The sequence below is a fragment of the Gorilla gorilla genome, chromosome 5 (assembly GCF_029281585.2).
Source record: "Gorilla gorilla gorilla isolate KB3781 chromosome 5, NHGRI_mGorGor1-v2.1_pri, whole genome shotgun sequence".
Classification (NCBI taxonomy): domain Eukaryota; kingdom Metazoa; phylum Chordata; class Mammalia; order Primates; family Hominidae; genus Gorilla; species Gorilla gorilla.
Window position 1 is genome coordinate 59,445,598 of NC_073229.2, and position 21,092 is coordinate 59,466,689.

Here is a 21,092-nt window from a genome sequence, read left to right on the forward strand (position 1 = left end):
GCCTGTTCTCATACTCAGAGCGGGGCAAACTGAGCTTCAGGCCCCGTGGCCTCCATGGCTCCAGAGCTGCCAGGACAGAACACCGCTAAGCAGTTCTGACACTGGGCTGAGCAGGTCCACCCCTGCCCCGTGCCATCACCCTCAACAGCTTCACCTGCTCCCCAGGGTGATGGTCCAGTTGTGGGGGCTGGGGCTGGTCTCTGGGGTTTTCAGGCCAACTGCTGCACACAATCCCAGGGCTGAGCAGGGGGCAGCGGGACTCCACTTGTTGACCGAGCTGGAAAACAGCTTAGTCGTCCTTGGGTCTGGCCCTGGGCAAAGAGAGGTGAGGGAGAAGCAGGGACAGGAGGCTCAGGTCACAGTGGGGGAGTAGCGGGTCATGGGGACAGAGCTCACAGACCCGGTCCCTTGTCATCTCTGTGCAGATGCTCCTCTGTGCTCTGACTTTCCTAGGCTGGTGAGGACACACGGTATGGGATGGCATCCGCAGTCACAGCCGTTTTATCACCTCAGCCTCCTCTGGAGAAAAGGCATCTCCCAGCCCTTCCTTGCCTCTCACCTGGTTTCACCGCTTTTCCCCAGGCCGTAGCCACCGTCCCATTCACAATCCCTGCCATCTCTGGGTCTGCTTCTTTCTGGGTGCGGGGCACATTTCCTCCTACTGCAGACAGATACATGTGGAGTGGGAAGGGGTAGACACACGGTCCACCTGGCACCGTCTCAGTTCTACTGCCTTGGGGCCACATAGCAAAGGCCAGGGAGGCACTCTGATTGGCCCCGCACATCAACAGGCTCATCCCTGAGCCAATCACGGTGCCAGGGGACGGAGGGCTGCGGCTGGCCAGGCCTCATCGTGTGCTGCCTCTGTGGCCTGGGAGAGTGGGCTACTTGGTCACCCCTCCAGACCCTGATAGAATCAAGGAAGGGAAACCTCCCAAAGAGGTAGGGGTGTTATAAGAAAAACGAGGGGAAAGCTAACAGATTAAAACAACAGAAGTTACCGTGGGGTCAGACTACCATGGGTGGTACAGAGAAGTCCCTGAGTAGAGGAGACCCAGCTGGAAACCTCAAGTTGTCGAGTGCAGCTCAGCACATTTGGCTGGAGAAGAGAAGGCAAGAATGGCCTTCAAGTACCTGGAGCTTGAGGAGGAGAGTGCGGCTTATGTTCAGCCTCCAGCAGGTAGGGGTAAGACCGAGAAGCAGACATAACAGAAAGAGCATTCCCAGCTCCAGGAATAAGAGAATACTCTGCTAGCAAGAACTGCCCCAGGAAAGATGGACCACCACAGCGGTGGGCAGGGCAGGGGTCATCCCTGTTCCAAGGACTGTTCTGGGGGAGCCGGTGTAGATTAGGTCCCTGCCCAGGTATTGACAGGGTGGCAGAAAGGACAGATGGTGGAGAGTTTTTACAGGTGGCCCCACAATTCCTTCTAACTCAGATCTTCCATAGCTAACAACATAGACTGCGGCCATCTGGTAAGAGAGAAACACAGGATTGAAGGTAGTCGGGGAGATGGAGTAAGATGAAGAAAAGGAGACAGAGACAAGGAGGCAGACAGGAGGGTGCGGACAAAGTAAGGCCCTTGGAGACGGAAAGGTGAAGCAGCAGGCTGCAGGCACACAGCCCCCGGCCCCTCCCAAGGTCGCCCGCTGCGGGCTGTGGGGGCAGTGGTGCCCCTTAGCCCGGGTCCCTCCCAGGCATGGAGCCTCCGCAGAGCTGGGCAGCTCAGCATTAATTAGGACCTGGCTAATGGCTCGGAAGATTGGCCAGTTCTAGGGACGCTGATGAATAGAGACCGCGCTGAGATTTATTCCTAATTATCTCATTTGTCTCCCCCCATTACTCTTTATGGCTGGGATTTATGGGACCATTAGGGGGGCCCAGCCAGGCCAGGACGAGTGTGAGCCTCGAGATGCTTCATGATAATAACAATAACAATGGTCCTTTTGGCCCGGATTAATGGAGGACTTACCTTCTTGCCCTCCCCATCCCCTATTCTTGGGACCCCAGACACTAGCTGCCCCCATGTTCCTCTCCCGTCCAGGACCCCTGGCCCTCAGCCACCTGTGGAGTTCAAGCCTGTGCCCCCCTCTGCCTCCCGCTCTACCCCAAGGGCTCAAGGTAGTAGTGGGAGGACCTGATTTCAAAGGTAACTCCTCTGGGACAAGGCTTGTATCAATATTGATGTGCTCGGCAGCAAGCAGCAAAGAACCCAAATAAATATGGCCTCAACTATAAGAACATTTATTGTCTCCTTAACTAGAAATGCAGAAGTGGGTGAGCCCTGAGCTGATCAGGAAACTCCAAGACACCATCAAGGATCCTGGCTTCCAACCTCCTGCTCCGTCATGCCCAGAATGTGGTCCATGGCTCCCCTCCTAGTCACAAAATGGCTACTACAGCCCCAAGCATTGTGTCTTTACACATGGCATCCCTCGAGAACAAAAAGGGCAGGTGGGCTGGGTGTGGTGGCTCATGCCTGTAATCCTAGCACTTTGGGAGGCCGAGGCAGGTGGATTGCCTGAGCTCAGGAGTTCGAGACCAGCCTAGGCAACATGGCGAAACCCCGTCTCTACTAAAAATACAAAAAATTAGCTGGGCATGGTGGTGCATGCCTGTAATCCCAGCTACTTGGGATGCTGAGGTACAAGACTCCCTTGAACCCGGCGGAGGTTGCAGTGAGCCGAGATCACACCACTGTACTCCAGCCTGGGCAACAAGCGAGACTCTGTCTCAAAAAAAAAAAAAAAAGACAGATGGAAAAGGGGGCCTTCTCCTCCCTCACCTTTTACCAGAGCAGGGAGGGAACGATTTCCAGAAGCCCCAACAGGCTTCTACTTACATCTTTGCCCACACTGGATCATATTCCATCTTAGGTTGGACTCCTCCAGAAGCTGACTCTAGACAAGAATTGAAGTGCAAATAATTTGCTTAGGAGGGGGTTCCAGGAAACACCAGTAGGGGAGTGAGGAGTGTTATCAAGCTGGTTACCACTGTGGGCAACTGGACACGTGCTTCTGAGGGAACTGCGATATTTACACAGCAAACCCATGGTTGCCGGTTGGGGACTGTTCCCAGCAGGGAGTGTTCTCCAGCGCTCCTAGCCTGCTGGGCTGTGGAAGAAAAGCTCCCAGAGGCAGAAGGGGGCCAGGGTGCCCCTCCCTGAGAAGGACCAGCGAACAGGCAGGCATTGGCAGAACCTGCCCTCACCCACTAAGGGGAGTGATGATTGATGGCCAGACAAACCCAACTCACTGCTGGGCAGGGAGAAAGGGGGCTACCTTTGGGGACTCAGCCCCAGGGTCTGCCACAGAGCCCCTCCCCACCTCCTCTCCCTTGGACTCTACTACCCAGGCCAGCCACAGGGGATGAGCTTCAGTGTGAGGTGAACGTGGGAACAAACCACATAGAGAAGGTGTGTTTCAGCCCCTGTCCTGTTTAGAAGGTTCATGTCAGAGCCCTCTTCAAGAAGATTCCTGGAACCTACTGTGTGAAAGTTCTGCGAGCTTCCCATTAGCCAGAACTTAGTCACATGGCCACGTTCAGCTGCAAAGGAGGTGTATTAGTCCATTCTCACACTGCTATGAAGAAATACCCGAGACTGGGTCATTTATAAAGAAAAGATTTTTAAAGGATAATTGACTCACAGTTCCACACTGCTGGGGAGGCCTCAGGAAACTTACAATCATGGCAGAAGGCAAAGGAGAAGCAGGCACCTTCTTCACAGGTGGCAGGACAGAGTGAGTGCAAGCAGGGGAAATGCCAGATGCTTACATGCTCATCATCAGATCTTGGGAGACTCACTCACTATCACGAGAACAGCGTGGGAGAAACTGCCCCCATGATCCAATTGACTCCACTTGGTCCCACCCTTGACACGTGGTGATTATGGGGATTATGGGGATTACAATTCAAGATGAGATTTTGGGTGGGGACATAGCCAAACCATAAGAGGAGGCTAGAAAATGTCATCTTTATTCTGGGTGGCCAAATGCCCAGCTGAAATTTCTATTACTGTGGAAGAAAGGGTGACTAGATATGAGGGGACAGCTAGCTGTCTCAACTACCCTACCCAACAGCCATTTGCCTCTTCTTTTTTTATTTTATTTTATTTTTTTTTGAGACAAAATCTCTCTCTGTTCCTCAGGCTGGAGTGCAGTGATGCTGCAGCCTCAACCTCCCAGGCTCAAGTGATCCTCCCACGTCAGCCTCCCAAGTAGCTGAGACTAAGGCATGCACCATCACACCCAGCTACTTTTTTATATTTTGTAGAGATGGAGTCTCATTATGTTGTCCAGGCTGGTGTTGAACTCCTGGGCCCAAGGGATCCTCCCACCTCAGCTTCCCGTAATGCTGGGATTACAGGTATGAGCCACTGTGCCTCGCCTTCTTCCTTTTTTTTTTTTTTTAACAGACCCCTGATTTAGTTTACTCTTCTCCAAGCAGCCATGAGATTCAAAGAGAGCAGACCCCAACTCCAGGGGATGAACCACGATTGCTCTAAGCCAACCATGGTGGTCTCATCCCCCCATCAGTGCCTGGTTTAGGAATGAGCATGTGACACCATCTTGGCCAATGAAACATAAGAGTAAAACTCTCCAGAGGCTTCTAGGACATCAGACAGGGACATTCCCATTTCTGTCCTAAGTGGTTGTTGTCCATAACCCAGACAGAACAAGCCACCTTGGACCTATTGAAGGGAGCCAGTCTAGGATGTCAAGAGAAGCTCCCAAGAACTCCAGAGTGGAAAGAAGAAAACTGTCTACTCCTTATGACACCTTCACCCCTGAATTAGCCAACCCTGGAGCCACACTACCTGTGAACTTCCTGTGATAGAATCATTCTTAAGCCACTTTAATTGGGTTTTCTACTATTTGTAGCTAGAAACATACTGACTGATGCACTCCCTTCTCTTGGCATTAGTTTCTCTGTGAGATGAATGGAGGGGTTGTCCTAAAGTCTCACGTTCCTGGTAAGGAATTCAGAGAGCCCTGTGTCTACCATGTTAGTGACAGAAATCCTGTGCAAACCAGCTTAAGCACAAAAGGACTTCATTGGCGCTCATGGCTGGAAGGAACACTCTGGTATTTGTAAAATTAAAGAAAGAGCTTCAGGAATCAGGATGGGAGCTGGGGACCCAGTGCCACTGGGATTCTCTCTGTCTTCTTCCTTCTGTCTCAACTCTGAGATTCCCTGTGCGATAGCCTCAATGTCTCCTATTGAAGATAGATCTCCTCCACATTGGTGGGTGGGAAGAAAACAAGGTGAACAGAAACCAGAGATCTTGGCAACCCTGGTGAGAGAAAGGACCCTTTGCATAGTTTCTCAATCCCAGGACAGCATGCTGGATGGCTCTCTGGGATCACATGCCCATCCTCTGGGTGAATCAGTGTTTCATTGGATACATTGATTGGTCAAGCCTGGGTCATCTGTTTACCTCTGCTGGAGAAGGAGCTTTGGTAATTGATGGATTCATCAGAACCACATGGAGGAGGACAGGAGCAGCTCCCAAAGTGTGGGGTATACTGTTCCAGAAGAAGCAGGGAAGCATTGGGAGAACAAAACAAAAACAGATGCTCAAGACACATCTCATTCCCCGAAAGACAGAGGCCCCAAGTGATTTTTTTTTTTTTTTTTTTTTTTTGAGACAGAGTTTCACTCTTGTCCCCCAGGCTGGAGTGCAGCAGCGCCATCTTGGCTCACTGCAACCTCTACCTCCTGAGTTGAAGTGATTCTCCAGCCTCAGCCTCCTGAGTAGCTGGGATTACAGGCACCTGCCACCACACCTGGCTAATTTTTGTATTTTTAGTACAGACGGGGTTTCACCATGTTGGCCAGGCTAGTCTCGAACTCCTGACCTCAGGTGATCTGCCCACCTTGGCCTCCCAAAGTGCTGGGATTACAGGCGTGAGCCACCGTGCCCGGCCCCAAGTGAGTCTTCCTACTAAAATCTGCCTTGCATCTTGCCAGTATATTAAGTGAAAGCAATCCTGCTACCCAGAGAAGGGCTTCAATTCTATATGAATGGTGCCCCTTGAAGTGGGACAATGTGGCATCCCTGAACTTGATAATACCTTGAACTTGGACTGCAGATGTGTGGCTGAGCCATAAAGGAGGCCTGCCACCTCTTGGGGATCTTTTCCTAAAACTCTAGCCAAAGGGGGTATTCCATTTTGGATGATGAATCTATCAGTTGGAGCCAGTTAGGACAATTCAGCATATTCCAAATTGTGTGTGTGTGTGTGTGTGTGTGTGTGTGTGTGTGTGTGTGTGTGTGTGTGTGTGTGTGTGTGTGTGTGTGGTGGGGGAGGCTGTTAATACAGGGAATAGGTTACATGAATGATGGAAGAACCAAGATGCCAATGGTATGATGAGGCACCCCAGAGATTAGCAATACCAACAAGGGATAGGGAGAAAACAGGAGGAGGTAGTGTTAGGTGTTACCAGAGCCCAGAAGCCAGAACCATGTGGAAAGAGCTAAAACCACAGTGGTGAGGGGGCTGCCTAGCAGAATCTGTGATTGCGGAAGGCGGCCTGGGGAAGCTGGAGCCACAGAGGAGACAGCTGCTTCTGGAGAGCCCACCCAAGGCAGAGAAAGGGAGACAAATTTCCTGGCTTCTCCCTTCCTTCTAGCTTGTGAACTCCCTCCAGTGGCCCCACTGGCTGAACTCAGATGGAAGCCAGCTGAAATAAGAGCCCGAGAAACAGAGGCTGCAAGGGCCATCATCCCTGTAGGGCAGGGCAGAGCAGAGCAGACAAAGGGCAAGGAATGTGTCTGAGGATACATAGGCAAATGACAGACACAATGGCCAACTGACCTGCGGTGCACATGTTTGTGTCCCTCAAAATTCATATGTTGACACACCAAGCCATCATAGGATGGTATTAGGAGGTGGCGCCTTCAGGAGGTAATTAGGTCATGAAGGTGGATCGCTATGATGGGATGAGCATCCTTATAAGAAGAGGAAGAGAGCAAGCTCTCTGCTTTCCACCACATGAGGATACAGTAAGAGACGGCCATCTGCAACTGGGAAAAGAGTCGCCACCAGAACCTGGCTATGCTGACACTTGACCTCAGACTTCCAGCCTCCAGAACTGTGAGGAATAAATTTTTGCTGTTTATAAGCCACTCATTTGTTACAGCAGCCCAAGTGGACTAAGACGGGGCCCCATCAGATCCTCTGCCTTGCAAAGCATGAAGGCCACTAGAATCATTTTCACGAAGCCTGTTGACGTCCCAGTTCTGGAAGCTTGGAGCCCCTGAGTGACTACAGTGTCTGCACATTCCTGAAAGTCCCACTTGAGCCCCATCTTCTGAAAGGCCCTTACCATACACATTCCCAGCCAGGATCACCCTGTAGTTCTGTAGTCTCCAGATCCAGCCTGGGCCGGCAGGGTTGCTGCCAAAGCCCCAGCATCCAGCTGCAGGGAAAGGAAGGAGAAAGTGGGGGCCCTGCAGAGGAGGGGGCAGTCCGGGGTGCAGGCGCAGGGTTGCGGGAGGGAGGCCCTTTCATGGCTTTCCACCCCCACCACCACCACACGCCAAGAAATATTTTGGGCAGAATGAAAATAAAAGCAAAACACAGCATATCAAAATTTGTAGGTTGTAGCCAGGCGCGGTGGCTCATGCCTATAATCCCAGCACTTTGGGAAGCCGAGGTGGGCAGATCACTTGAGGGCAGGAGTCTGAGACCAGCCTGGCCAACATGGTGAAACCACATCTCTACTAAAAGTACACAAATTAGCCAGGCGTGGTGGCATGCACCTGTAATCCCAGCTACTTAGGAGGCTGAGGCAGGAGAATCGCTTGAACCTGGGAGGTGGAGGTTGCAGTGAGATGAGATCGTGCCATTGCACTCCAGCCTGGGCAACAGAGTGAGACTTCATCTCAAATAAATAAATAAATAAATAAATAAATAAATAAATAAATAAAATAAATAAATAATTGTAGGTTGCAGCTAAAACAGTAGTTAGAGGGAAATTTATACCACAGAATCTTTTTATTAGAAAAAAGAAAGGTTTCAAATCAATGATCAAAACTTCTACCTGACAAAACTAGAAAAAGAAAAGCAAATAATCCCCCAAATAAGCAGAAAACAAACATTGAAGAACAGAGCAGAAATCAATGAAATAGAAAACAGACTAACAATAAATCAAATGAATGAAACTAAAAGCTTATTCTCTGAGAAAAATTGATAAAATGTATAAACTGCTAGTCAATCCAAAATTACTTGTAAAAACATTTATAATAGCATCAAACACTATTAAATACTTAGGAATAAATCTGAAAAAAGATGTGTAAGACTGGGTACACTGGAAAAGTAAAATATATTGCTGAGCGGAGTTAAGTAAGAAATGGAAAGATACTGTGTTTATTAATAAAAAAATCAATATTGTGAAAATGTCAATTCTCTCCAGAATTTATCTATAGATTCAGTGCAATCCCAGTCAGAATCCAGCAGGATTTTACATGGAAGTCAATAAGCTGATTCTAAAATTTATGTGGCGAGAAAAAGGACCTAGAAGGGCCAAAAGACTCTGAAAAAGAAGAAGTTTGGAAGACTTATACTACCTGATTTATAAAGCTACAGTAATCAAGACAGACAAATAGATTTGCAGAATAGAAAGTCCAGCAATGGACCCATACATATATGATCAGTTTATTTTCTTTTATTATTATTTTGAGACAGAGTCTCACTCTGTTGCCCAGACTGGAGTGCAGTGGTGCTGCCTCCCAGGTTCAAGTGATTCTCCTGCCTCAGCCTCCCAAGTAGCTGGGACTACAGGTGCGCACCACCACCATGCCTGGCTAATTTTTTGTATTTATATATATATAAATATATATATATATAAATATATATATAAATATATATAATATATATAAATATATATAAAAATATATAAATATATAATATATATAAAATATATATAATATATAAATATATATAATATATATAAAATATATATAATATATATATAAATATATATAAAATATATATATAATATATATAAAAATATATATATATATATAAAATATATATATATATATTTTTTTTTTTGAGACGGGGTCTCGCTCTGTCACCCAGGCTGGAGGGCAATGGTGCCATCTCGGCTCACTGCAACCTCCGCCTCCTGGGTTCATCCTCCTGCCTCAACCTCCTGAGTAACTGGGATTACAGGCGCCTGCCACCATGCCCAGCTAATTTTTGTATTTTTAGCAGAGACAGGGTTTCACCAGGTTGGCCAAGCTGGTCTTGAACTCCTGACCTCAGGTGATCCACCTGCCTCGGCCTCCCAAGTTGCTGGGATTACAGGCATGACCCACCACGCCTGGCCAATTTTTTGTATTTTTAGTAGAGATGGGGTTTCACTATGTTGGCCAGGCCGGTCTCGAACTCCTGACCCCAAATGATCCACCAGCCTCAGCCTCCCAAAGTGCTGGGATTGCAGGCATGAGCCACCGCACCCGGCCTTGATCAATTTATTTTTAACAAAGGTGACAAGATGATTTAATGGAGCAAGATCATATTTTCAACAAATGGTCCTAGGACAATTGGCTATCCATCTGCAAAAAAAAAAAAAAAAGAGAACCATACTTTGCACCATACGCAAAAATTAACTTAAAATGGATCATAGGCCTAAGTGCAAAATCTAAAACTATAAAACTTCCAGAAGAAACAAAGAAGAAAAATATTTGTGACTTTGGGTTTGCTACATATTTCTTAGATGGAACAACAAAAGCACAGATCTTTTTAAAAAATTGATGGATTCAACTTTATCAAAATTAAGAACTTCTGTTCTCCAAAAGACACTGTTAAGAGAATGAAAAAACAAGTCACAGTCTGGTATAACATATTTGAAAATTATTTTATAACTTTCTGATTATAAAAATAGAGCCACCCTGCTGTGACTCTGTCCTGTGCAGCTGTTCTCTCCAGCAGTGGTCGTTTATCTCCATCTGCCTTCTCTCCCACCTAAGTGCGTGGCACCACCTGATGGAAGATTTGATGGACGTGGACATGAGCCCACTGAGGTCCCAGAACTATCTATTCAGTTGTGAACTAAAGGCCGACAAAGATTATCACTTTAAGGTGGATAATGATGAAAATGAGCACCAGTTATCTTTAAGAACAGTCAGTTAAGGGGCTGGTGCAAAGGATGAATTGCACATTGTTGAAGCAGAGGCAATGAATTACAAAGGCAGTCCAATTAAAGTAACACTAGCAACTTTGAAAATGTCTGCACAACCAATGGTTTCCCTTGGGGGCTTTGAAATAACACCACTAGGGGTCTTATGGTTGAAGTGTGGTTCAGGGCCAGTGCATGTTAGTGGACGGCACTTAGTAGCTGTGGAGGAAGATGCAGAGTCAGAAGGTGAAGAGGAGGAGGATGTGAAACTCTTAAGTACATCTGGAAAGCAGTCTGCCCCTGGAAGTGGTAGCAAGATTCCACAGAAAATAAGTAAAACTTGCTGCTGATGAAGATGATAATGATGATGATGATGAAGAAGATGATTTTGATGATGAGGAAACTGAAGAAGCGCCGTGAAGAAATCTATACAAGACACTCCAGCCAGAAATGCACAAAAGTCAGATCAGAATGGAAAAGTCTCAAAACCATCATCAACACCAAGATCAAAAGGACAAGAATCCTTTAAAAAACAGGAAAGACTCCTAAAACACCCAAAGGACCTTGTTCTGTAGAAGACATTAAAACAAAAATGCAAGCAAGTATAGAAAAAGCACATGGAACAGTCCTGGGCACTACTGGTAAATTAAGCCCAAAGATGGGGAGACAGGAAAAGGAGAGACAAATATAGTCCATACTGAGTGTCACCAACAATCCAGACTGAAGTCTTCTATTTTAATCTCAATCCCCTTTTTTGATTTGCCACCATGGCTCTTCAGGCTGGAAACAATTTGGTTCCCAAAAGCACTTTCTCTGACTGCTGTGATTCAGTGAACCTTGCCCTTCGCTTTCTATTACTTGTGCATTTGCCTCACCTCTGACCATGTTTTAAATCACCTTTGTATCTCCTTAACTGCTCAAAAAAATATTTGAATGAATTTTTTTAAAAAAGAGCCACCTTGGGCCTATTGAAGGGAGCCAGTCTAAGAAGTCAAGACAAACTCTCAAGGACTCCAGAGTGGAAAGAAGAAAACTATCTACTCCTTATGACATCTTCACCACTGAATTACCCAATCCTGGAACCACACTATCTCTGAACATCCTGTTATAGAATCATTCTTAAGCACTCTAGTTGGGTTTTCTATTATTTTTAGCTGGAAACGTATTGACTGATGTACTTCCTTCCCTTAGCGTTAGTTTCTCTGCAAGAAAAATGGAGGAGCTCTCTGAACTCGTTACCAGGAAAGTGGTAAAGGATTTGATATCTGATAAAAGATTTTTATCAAGAATGCATTAGCAACTCTCAAAACTCAATAAAGAAAACAAGCAACCCAACAAAACTGGCAAAAGATTTGGACACTTCCCCGAAGAAAAAATACAGATGGCAAATAAACATATGAAAAGATGTTCGACATCATTAGTTATTAGGGAAATTAAAATTAAACCCACCATGAGATATCACTATATATCTATTAGAATGGCCAAAATTAAAAACTGACCACACTAAATATTATTGAGGCTGTGGAAGAATTGGAATTCTCATATATTGTTAGTGGGAATGTAAAATGATATGATCACTTTGAAAACATTTTGGCAATTTCTTTTTTTTTTTTTTTGAGATGGAGTCTCACCCCGTCGCCAGGATGGAGTGCAATGGCGTAATCTCGGCTCACTGCAACCTCCGCCTCCCAGGTTCAAGTGATTCTCCTGCCTCAGCCTCCCAAGTAGCTGGGACTACAGGCTCGTGCCACCATGCCCAGCTAATTTTTTTTTTGTATTTTTAGGGAACGGGTTTTCCCCATGTTGGCCAGGATGGTCTCGATCTCTTGACCTCATGATCCACCTGCCTTGGCCTCCCAAACTGCTGGGATTATAGGCGTGAGCCACCGTGCCCGACCAACAATTTCTTAAAAAGTTGAACATACACCCACCTCATGACCCAGCCATTCTACTCCTAGGTATTTACTGAAGAGAAATGAAAGCACTTGTCCCTACAAATATTTGCAGACAAATGTTCATAGCAGTGTTATTCGCAATAGTCAAACTTCTAAACAACCCAATGTCTTTAAATTTGAATGAATAAACAAATTCTGGTATATCCATACAATGGAATATTACTCAGCCATTAAAAGGGAAAGAAATACTGATACATGCAACAACATGAATGTGTCTCAGTTATGCATCTCATTAGATTCACAGATGAAACTAATTATGCCTACTAAAGGAAGCCAGAGAAAAATAGGTGCGTTCTCTATGATTCCAGTTTTGTGAAATTCTAAACAGTACAAACTAATCTATTGCACAGAAAGCACATCAGTAGTTGCCTGGGGTTGGAGGTGGGATAGGGAGAAACAAAAGGGAGGGATCACAAAGGATCATAAGGAACCCTTTGGGGGTAATGGATATGTTCACTATCTTGACTGTGGTGATAGCTTCATGGGTGGATACATACATCAAATCTTATCAAATTGTACACTTAAATATGTGCAATAAATGGCTTTATATCTCAATAAAGCCATTTTATTTTTTATGAAGTAGACTTTTTTCTTTCTTTCTTTCTGAACATAGCATGTTTTTAGTTCTTTTTTTTTTTATTTATTTCCATAGGTTTTTGGAGAACAGGTGGTATTTGGTTACATGAGTAAATTCTTTAGCAGTGATTTGTGAGATTCTGGTGCACCCATCACCCAGGCAGTATACACTGAACCAATTTTTAGTCTTCTATCCCTCACCCCCTTCCCACCCTTTCCCGAGAGTCCCCAAAGTCCATTGTATCATTCTTATGCCTTTGCATCCTCATAGCTTAGCTCCCACTTATAAGTGAGAACATGCAATGTTTGGCTTTCCATTCCTGAGTTACTTCACTTAGAATAATAATCTCCAATCCCTCCAGGTTGCGCAAATGCCATTAATTCATTCCTTTTTATGGGTGAATAGTATTCCGTCATATATATGCCACAGTTTCTTTATCCACTCGTTTACTGATGGGCATTTGGGCAGGTTCCACATTTTTGCAATTGTGAATTGTGCTTCTATAAACATGTGTGTCCAAGCATATTTTTCGTATAATGACTTCTTTTCCTCTGGGTAGATACCCAGGAGTGGGACTCCTGGATCAAATGGTAGTTCTTTTAGTTCTTTTGTTTGTTTGTTTTGTTTTGTTTTGTTTTGTTTTGTTTTTGAGATGGAGTCTCGCTCTGTCACCCAGTCTGGAGTGCAATGGTGCTGTCTCTGCTCACTGCAACCTCAGCCTCCTGGGTTCAAGCAATTCTCCTGCCTCAGCCTCCCGAGCACCTGGGATTACAGGCATGTGCCACCACGCCCAGCTAATTTTTTGTATTTTTAGCAGAGACAGGGTTTCACCATGTTAGCCAGGATGGTCTCTATCTTCTGACCTCGTGATCCACCCACCTCAGCCTCCCAAAATGCTGGGATGACAAGCATGAGCCACTGCACCCAGCCAGTTCTTTCAGTTCTTTAAGGAATCTCCACACCGTTTTCCATAGTGGTTGTACTAGTTTACATTCTCACCCACAGTGTAAAATGTTCCCTTTTCACCACATCCACGCCAACTTTGATTATTTTTTAATTTTTCGATAATGGCCATTCTTGCAGGAGTAAGGTGGTATTGCATTGTGGTTAGGAATGATTTCACAGAGGAGAACTGAGGCAGAGCAATTTAATGGAAAGGTACAATATGGAATAGCGTGTGAGCACTCAAGGTCGGACTATCTGCCCCGGCTCCGATTGTGTTGGACGTTGTAAATGACACCATGATGGACATCCTTGAACATAAAACCTTCAAGCACATCTTGGATCATTTCTCTAGGGTAAATTCCTATATTTAACTTGACCTCTTAGTACCTCAGTTTTCTCATCTGTAAAATGGGATTAACAATGATGCCCATATCAGTGGGTTGTGGAATTTAATAAAGCTGTCTGTGCCTGTGTATGTGTGTTACCTAGAACAGTTTCCCACACCTAGTAATTCCATGTTACCAAAAGCTGGATGAATTCGAGGGAGACAAAAACACAGATGTCCCCATATCCCTGTGGTGTTGGCTGATGGTTTCCAGCTAGATTGCCAGCTCCTGGAGCTCAGCGACCAGGAAGGGCACACAGCCCAGTGGAAGCCTGAGGAGAGACAGGTGGCGGGAGGCGGTGTTAACAGAGGCAAAAGAGAGCTCAGAGCACCCAGCTTGTCTTCTGGGCAAAGCGTCTGAAACAGAGAAAATTCAATTGTTGTGATCATGTATTTTTCCCCCAAATTTCATGCTGGTAGAACTACTGGCCAGTAATTACCTAGCAAATTAGAGAATCTACCAGGTCCCCGATTAGGTACCCAAGGACATAATTGGTCCCTAATTAGAAAAAGTTGCCAAATGGGAACAATTATCTCTGTTCTCCATTTCTTTTCCTCCCTCCTCGAGCCAAATCTCTCCGCTTCCCTCCCCCAGTGGGTCTTCCTGCTACCCCTTTGGGGTTGGGGGATGGGAGGAGGGAGACGAAGGCTCGTGCCAGTCACACCAGCAGTGCCCACCTTGGAGGTGGTGCTGGGGGCCTCTCCTTTGCATTCCCAGGAGCCCCAGGCACTCCCCACGTTGCTTCCTAAGGGGCTGTTTACTAAACTATAGGCAAGGGTTAGTCTTATTCATCTGTCTGTTTCCTGATCTAGGTCAGGGCCTGGCATTCAGAAAATGCTTAGAAATGATTGTTGAAGTGCAAGGACGGCTCTGGGTCAGAGTGACGGTGCTGGGTGCCTCCTTCCATTCAGAGAGTAGGGGGCTTACTGCACAACCCTCACTGACCACACGCTGCCATGGCCCAGCAATGCCATCCCACCAACACCTGGCAGGAGGTCAAGCAGGAGGCATAATCTCTACCAGCCTTCTTCATCCTTTGTTCTGAAGTTGGAAACATCCCTCTGAGAGGAGGGAATCAGGAAAAGTTTCATGGAGCAGCTGGTGTTTGGTTTGGGAAATTTGGAGTTCAGAGGAATATCCAACAGAAGCAGTTGCAGAAGGTCAGAGATGGGCACCTCTGGACAGGAGAGGAGCCTTGTCCAGCTGAATGATTGGGGGAACTCAGAGAAGTAGCCAACGGCCAGGCTGGGGATGCGACACAGGGACCACCAAGGATTGTGGGTTTCCTCGCGGAAGCACCAGGGAACCGTCCAGGTCAGAACTTCCTGGAAGGTGGAGCCAATTTGTGCTCATAATACCATCAAGAGTAAAAAGATGAAAGGCAGAGGAAGCAGGCATGAGGCGGCTGCAGCGGGTTGAACAGACACTAGAGAAAAGAGGCCGTCAGGGCAGCGATGGCCCCAAGCAACTCTGATTAGATGGCAAGGGCAGAGGAGGGTTAGTAGAAGATCAAACCAAAAGCCTCATCTTTTCTCTTAGTCATGTCCTAAAGAAATTATCCAAGATGTGCTTGAAAGTCTTACGTTCAATGATGTCCATCATGGAAGAAGGGAGTGGTAAAAAGACTAGGGACGGCCAGGCATGGTGGCTCACGCCTGTAATCCCAGCACTTTGGGAGGCCAAGGTGGGTGGATCACTTGAGGTCAGGAGTTCGAGACCAGCCTGACCAACATGGAGAAACCCCGTCTCTACTAAAAATACAAAATTAGCCAGGCATGGTGGCACATGCCTATAATCCCAGCTACTCGGGAAGGCTGAGGCAGAGAATCGCTTGAACCTGGGAGGCGGAGGTTGCAGTGAGCCCAGCCTGGGCAACAAGAGCAAAACTCTGTCTCAAAAAAAAAAAAAAAGAAAAGAAAAGAAAAAGAAAGTTACCCAAAAGCAGATGTAGAGAACCGGGTGCAGTGGCTTAAGAGGGCCTCCCACAAGAGCGCCACAGGGTAGCATCACTCTGGGGTGAGCAAGCCCTGGTGGTAGAAGAGAGCCTTGTAGGGCCCCAAAGTCGTCATGACCAGGGCCAGTCGGGTGGGGCTGGGGGCAGCAAGTCACTGATCCCAGAACTGGGAGGGGCACAAAAGGAAGTGGGGCCCCCTCCACACCCACTGTTCCCTCTTCCATCTGCCTCCCGCTCCCCCACCTTCCATTCCAGAAGCTTCCAGCAGGAGGGTCTTTCAGGCTTCTCTGAAGAGGGGACTAATTAAACCTTAATTGACACAGCACTAATTAACTTCTTAATTACACCGAACCACGTGATTAGCCACGCAGCAGACACTAATTGTTCATTAGGAGGCAGTCCCCTCTGTCCCCCACCCCTTTCCTAGGACCTACCAGCTAAGGTACCTGAGGGGCGCAGAGTTGGTGGCAACCCCACCACCCAGCCCAGTGCCTGAGCCCAGCCTGCTCCAGAGCCTCAGCTGGAATAGCACTCACCGCCCTGGCCTGAAGCTAGCTGCCCTTCCATAATCGTGACACAAATGATCACTGAGCGCCTTGGATCCTGGCCTTTGCAGCCCTCCTCCTTCAAACCCCTGGCCCAGATGAGGAGTAAAGCAGGTGTTCCAGAGCGCTGAGTTTCTTCCTCCCTGGGGTGAGGGGAGCCCAGGACAGGCCCAGCTCAGAGAGTGAGAGGGAACCAGCCTTCTCGAAAGGCCCGCCTCACGCCAGTCGCCTCCCACAGCTGAGAATATTGAACCTCCCGATGCCCAGTGGAACAGGCCTCTTCCACGTTGAGGAGACCGGCTCCACAAAACTGAGAAATATACCCAGGAGGTTCACACTGCGAGTGAGGAGTGGAGCCAGGTCCAAGCAGGCCTTCTCCAAAGCCAAGCTGCTCTCCCCTGGCCTGGAAGCCTCCTGCAGAATTTCCCGGGTCCCACAGTGTTGGAAACTGGGACCTGGGCTGGGAAGGGGACTTGCCCCTTCCGTGGAGCCATCTGCCCCCCAGCAACACAGCTTAACTTCTCTGCAGAGCCAGGAGAAGGGAGGGCCCCCAGGGAACAGGAGCAGGCTGCCTGGGCTCAAATTTCAGCTCTGTCCTTCCTAGCAGTGTGGTGGTGGGCGAGTTACTCAACCCCTCTGTGCCTCAGTTTCCTCCTCTGTACAATGGAGACAAGGATAGTACCCTCTCCATAGGCTTATTGTGGGGATTGGATGAGCAAATGCATGAAAAGTACTCAGAGCAGTGCCTTCTTTGCCAAGCAGGTGCTCCACGAGGGCGGCTGTCACTGTGATCTGGAATGGAGGTTGTTCATGCCTCCAAGCCTGTCTGCAGATTTGAGTCCCCCCACCCTACTCTCCCACCTCAGATTTCCTCTCCTCTGTCTAGCCTTGGGGGCCACTCCCAACAGCTCCACCTTCCTTGTGTCTAGGATGTCACCTCCGGCTCCTGAGACTGCTCCCACCTCTCTATACACCTCCGCACCCAGCCTGTTCTGCTTCCCCAAGGTGGCCCAGCCCTAGCCATTCCATGTGTGTACACAGACGCCCCAGCCCATCCCACCAGGCGGGATGGACAGAAAGGCTGCAGACACTTCATAGACCAGTGATGACTCATCTTGCTGCTCCCAAGACAGTCCCAGTAGTCATGTGTTGCCCTGGTGTGATCTTTAATAGTGTCCCCTTCCACTTTCAGAGTCTCCTGATCTGGACAATAAATGCTGTGATCCCTCCTTGGGTAACACCCCCCACCCCAGCATGGGCCAAGTGCTTTGCTGGATGTGATTCACACCAACCCCAGAGACACCCCAGCCTGGGAGGCTGCCTTGTTGTCCCCACCTGACCAAAGAGGAAAAAACAAAGGCACAGAGATAAGGGTGGAGGACTTCCCCAAGCCCCGACACTAGGAAGGGGAGGAGGTGGGATGCCAACCCACGTCCCGGGCCTCGGAAGCCATGGCCCTTCCCCTCCTTCCCCACCTAGCCCCCCACCTTCTCTATGCTAGCAAGAAAAAAGGGTGGGTGTGTGGGTGAGGAGGGCTAGAGGTTATTTATGGGGTTGGGGGACAGGAGGCTATTTGTGGGGAGCTGTTTGCTGAATGTCAAGAACTGCACTACAAATAGGAACAGCCCATGAAAAACACCGAGGGGAAAAAATCTATGATCTCTTCAAGGGGTGGTGAATGAGCTTGTCAGGCCCTGCACAGTTTAATGGACATGAGGCAACAGGGATATTAAGGCCGGTTTGAGGGGAGCCTCAGTGTCCTGGCCCACAGCTTATTCCTCATGTAGGCATCTCCAGGAACCAGCCCCGGGGTGCGGCGGTGCTGGCTTCAGGGTGGAGTGGGCAGAGATTTGCTCACTGACCCCTCACCAACTCCTCCATGCTTCTCACCTGTCCAGGTCCCTTTCCAGGGATCCAGGCCTGGTCTCCAGGGCCTAAGCGGGAGCACCCACCTCTTCCTGAACTGGGTCAGGCCCTGGCTCTTGGTGGGGGAGGGGGCAAGGGAGGTGAATCAGATGCCCAGCTCTGGCCCCTGCCCTGAGCATGCTGTGGGCAGTGCCAGCCACTCCCACCCCCCACAGGTCCCTGTTGTCACTGCAAGAGACACAGCAATTAGGTCAGCCCCCCCTCCAGATGCTCACCCCCTTCTCATTAACTGGAAACTATGACAGTGTAGCAAGGAAGGCCCTCTGGGTGTGTTTCCCATCTGTTGCTCTATTTCTAACACAAGCTGCACATCCCGCCTGGAATTCCTGTGCCTCTTCTCCTTCTCTTATCTAGGCCCTTGTTGTCCTTGGACGAGTTACTGAGTCTCTCTGCACCTTTTCCTCCTCATCTCTAACATGGACATAACCATGGTCACCTCCCAGGGTTCACAGAAGGCTCACTGGGATAATTCATATAAAGCACGTAGCACAGGGCCTGACACAGAGCAGGAACTCAGTAAACGGAACTACAGTCTTTCAAGGCTCAGCCCTAACCCCTCTTCCTACAGGAGGCCCTCCTTGACTGCCCCAGCCGTATATGAGTGTTCCCTCCTCTGCCTTCCACTGCCTGCTCCTTGGTGCTTGCCACACCCCGAGGTATGTTCCTTTGTTGTAGTTGTACACCTTATCACAACACTCACTGGGGCTTACTACGTGCCAGGCACTAAGTGCTTTACATCTGTCAACTCATTTAATCTGACAGCATCCCTTGAGGCAGATGCACTCTTATTATCCCCATTTAACAGAGGAAGACAATGAGGCACAGAGAGGTTAAGTAATTTGCCTGAGTTCACACAGCAAATAAAGTGATGCAGAGCCCAGGCGGTCAAACACCAAAGTCTATACTTTTAACCTCTACCGTAATCATAGAATTGATACATATTTTTTGGGGGGAGGAGGAAGGGATGTAGTATATACACATGACAAGTACCCACGGGCTTTGTGGGGTTTCCAGTTTCACTGGCAGGTACACTGAGGGTACTGCACAGGTGCTGCGATGTGTATTCACAGCATGTGTACAGTGTGTGTGCAGAGATGTGTCTAAATACAATGTTGCATGTACAGAGAGCTTAGACGCCACTTGGACAGTGCATGCACACTCATACAATGCATATACGTGCACCTATTGTGTGATTCTGCCGGGGGTTTGTAGGAGGGCACGTCACAGTCCTTTGTGTGGCTGTCATTCTGCCTTAACAACAGTTAAGTGCTGGAGAGGGAAGTGGAGTAGTATTTATTTCCCCTTCTTTAGAGACTGAGATGCCAAAGCCTGGAGAGGCTATATGCCTAGTTCCCCATGTAGGAATCTAGGCTTCCTTCTCCATGATATCCTGCTCACCATGTGTGAGGGGTGCAAACACCATGTGACACAAGTGCACATCTGTGTGTACACACCAAGCACACTTTGCATATGTGTGTCAGCAACGCGTAGGTATTTGAACAATGCCTTTGTATGCGTCTTTGGGTACACAGAGGATCTACGTGATCTGTGGGTGATGACTGTGCACATGTGCATGCACACGTGTGTTTGTACAGTGAGAGGTGTATATGCATGCATACATAGGAGGAAATATGGGGGCTGGAAAGGTTGCAAAGTAAAAACAGCTGGATTCCAGTCCTGTCTCTGTCACTGCCTAGCTGTGTGATCTTATACAAGTTGCTGAATCTCCCAAGACTCAGTTTCTGTGTCATAAAATGAGAATAACACCTATTTCAGAAGAGTTGGGAGTAGAGTTGGCAGACATAGAGCTCATAGAGCACAGTAGGCGCTCCATGTGTGTGTGCTCTTTGAGAATGTATTTGTGTGCACGTGCATGTGTGTGTGCTGTGCAGGCTGTGTATATGGAGCAGTGTGTATCTGCAGAGTGTAGAAGTGTATGGGGGAGCGTAACGGGTGAGTGTGCGTGTGTGTGTGTGTGTCCATGCATGTGCTTTGTGCATACCGGGGGAGTGCCCAGGCTGTGGAGTTAGGTGTGGAGTGGGGGTGGGGCTGCACAATGGTCTGACTGTGGCATGTGTGACTATGTGTTTTGCATGCCATGTGTGCATGGGGCAAGAGGGCTGTGCCCAGGCCCCTCATTCTAGGTGAGGCTGAAGTCGAGGGGCCTGGCTGGGTGGAAGTGGGTATCTCTGGCTGTCAGTCCCGTGCTGGGTGGGGGGTGCCCCCGCCAGTGGTGATTGAGCCCCCACTCTCCCACCAGGCCTGCCAAAATACAGCAAGACAGGGTGTAATTACCGGCACTTACCGCGGCCATTACCCCCCTCGCTGCGGCGCGTGACACACGACCCGTCAGCTCCGCGTTTGCACCATTAAGGGGCCTCATTAGCATCCCGGCTCAGAAGCAAAATTACCCTCACTGCTCATTTCAAGATGTCATCAATTTTAATTTAGGGCCCAAAGATAGTACAATGGAAAGGCCCTCCCCGGCCCGCCGCACATGGAGAGAGAGGAGAGGGTGGGGGAGGAGGCTGTTGCGGGGGAGTCAGGGCGGAGGGGATGTTGCATGAAGGGAGAAGAGGGACAGAGGAAGGGAGTGGGGAAAGATGGGGCTGAGCCATGAGGGGAGGAAAATGTTGATTTCCCCCCCCCAAAAATGTCCCCAGGGTAGGGCCTTT

General features: G+C 48.3%; 1 pseudogene; it reads left to right on the forward strand.

The window, feature by feature from the left end:
• Positions 1-9,996: 9,996 nt before the first annotated feature.
• On the forward strand, positions 9,997-20,790 carry LOC101128829 (nucleophosmin-like; annotated as a pseudogene).
• Positions 20,791-21,092: the final 302 nt, after the last annotated feature.